Consider the following 2,500-nt stretch of genomic DNA (forward strand, 5'->3'; position numbering starts at 1 on the left):
ACAGTGGTATAAATTCCTGTATATAGGATTATTTCATATACTTTTTGTATTATTCATGCTGCAGAAAGGTACCTTCACCTGTTTAGTACAACATAAAACGCCTATATGCCTGGTTACAATGAAATGACTAGTTAGACCGAGGTATATGGAAGAACACAAATTGTATACATAGTTTCATATATATGTAATTCGTATAGAAACCTTGAACTCGACATGTATCCAAAATGGAGTCCATAACCGCGGCCAGTTACCAAAGGCCATCATACCGCCGGAATCTTCCTTCGTGCTGGCCCGTAACTACCCCGACATAAACACGGCCAAGATCTACTTATCCTGACATGAGAACGTCGCCTTGGTGTGGCCACATAATCAATGTCACCGCCCACTTGGCCCCTGGACTTCTTGGCCAAAATTTCTCCGTCATGTCACACCTTGCTCATTCGACCGTGTGTGTGTGTGTGTCTGTGTGTGTATGTGTGTGTGTGTGTGTGCGGGGGAGGGGGGAGGGGGGTTGAAGCCGTTTCATCAGCGTATTTTGAACTCTTAATATGGTATGTTTTTTTTCTATCACTATTTTTAAGGTTCGTATATACCAATTAAGATATTTATTTCGTGAATTTAAAAAGGAAGTATGACCCTTTTTTTGGCAGTGGCTTAATATAGTTTTGTGTCTGGAGCAGTTTTAAAGCTCATTTGATGACAGTCATTTTTATTTTTCATAAAAATTACCTTCATAACATGCAGAAAAACAATAATTTCCTGCGTCACCTAACACTTCATCACAAAAAATCAATGAGTTGGATATAAGCAAGGTTGGGTACACAGCAGATCGGTTGATGAGGATATCGTGTCCAGAATGTGCGAGAAGCGACCTCTGTGTGAAAATGAAAGATGATGGATATTTCAAGTTGTTTCTAATTGAATAGTTATTATTACAAATATATTTTCACTTGAATTACTGTTGCTGAAGATGTAGATAATAGTTTACTTCTTAATCTGAAAAAAATCTAAAGATGTCATTTCTTAGATCAATAATAAAGGCGTTTGATTTAGTATTATATCCATTATTTCTTGTACCACGCTTTGCTTCGATTGAAGTAAATATATCTAATCGGTTGTATTAATAAAACTTTACTGGAATGCTTTAAAATAGACTAACATAGCCCTTGTCTAAGTTCAATGTTGAGCGTGAATCGGGAGATCGTGACACCAATTACAGGTTTCAGCAGCGGTCTGAATTTACGACTGAACACCAGACCAACGCTCCCATCATTCATATTCTTTACTGTGGTTTGAAAGTTCGCGATACAGCGTTCTTTGATGCAGACTTTTGCAACATTAGAGTGAAAATCGAATTCAGTGAATAAATCAGCAGATATGAATGCACTTTCGGAAGTCTACGCATAAACACACTCGCGCACTTATGTCACATGGATGGTGAAAGGTGTAACTATGCGCAGACAATGACGCCCGTCGATATGTAAACACCGCAACAATAACATTATTGTTATCGTGTTTGCTGGTAGAGTGATTTATCTATCTATGGATCGTTTTTTAACTTTTGTTTTTCTTCTATTCATTTGTTTATTTATCTTTTTGCATTTCATTATCATTATTTTCAATATTTTCATTATTATCATTTATATAATTATTATTATCATTATTATTAATATTATCATTATCATTATCATAATTATTATCATTATTATTATTATTATCATTATTATTATTATTATAATTATTACTATCATTGTTATTATTATCATTATTATCATTATTATTATTACTATAATATAATAATATTATTATAATTATCATTATTATTGTTATTCTTATCATTATTATTAATATAATTTTCATCGTTATTTATTGTTATTATTATTATTATTGTTACTATTATTATTACTTTTATAATAATTAATACTACTATTATTATTATAATTATCATTATTGTCATTATTATTATTATTGTTATTATTTTTGTAATTATTATTATTACTAATATCATTATCATCACCATCATCATCATAACATTGAATGTTATTGTCATTACTATCATTGGTATTATAATGGCTTGATAAGAAGAGCTATTTTTGTCACAAATATCTTCTTAATGTCATGTTTTGTTTATCTGAGAGCCATTTCCTCTCTTTCATTCTCCTTATCTTCCATTTCTTTCTCATTCTCTTGATAATCTGTCTTGCTTTTTTTCATTTTCTTTTCGTATTTTTGTTTTCTTTATTTGTTTCAAGTTTTCTCTTTTTTTTCTTATTGCTTCTTTTACCCTTCTTCCTAGTCCAGCCTTGTCTTTCCCTTTTTTATTTTCTTAATTATGTTTTTTTTATTTTCTCGTACATTTTCTCTCTCTCCCTCTCTCTGTTCTTTCTATTCTCTCTGTCTCTGTCTCTCTTTGTCTATCCCCCCCCCCCCCCTCTCTCTCTCTCTCTCTCTCTCTCTCTCTCTCTCTCTCTCTCTCTCTCTCTCTCTCTCTCTCTCTCTC

General features: G+C 32.3%; 1 protein-coding gene across 1 annotated transcript in view; it reads left to right on the plus strand.

Moving 5' to 3' along the window:
* The window catches only part of LOC125025028 (mediator of DNA damage checkpoint protein 1-like), a 41,194-nt gene that overhangs the window by 22,978 nt on the left and 15,716 nt on the right, over positions 1-2,500 (plus strand). The window lies entirely within an intron of this gene.

The sequence above is a fragment of the Penaeus chinensis genome, chromosome 4 (genome assembly GCF_019202785.1).
Source record: "Penaeus chinensis breed Huanghai No. 1 chromosome 4, ASM1920278v2, whole genome shotgun sequence".
In the NCBI taxonomy this organism is placed as follows: Eukaryota; Metazoa; Arthropoda; class Malacostraca; order Decapoda; family Penaeidae; genus Penaeus; species Penaeus chinensis.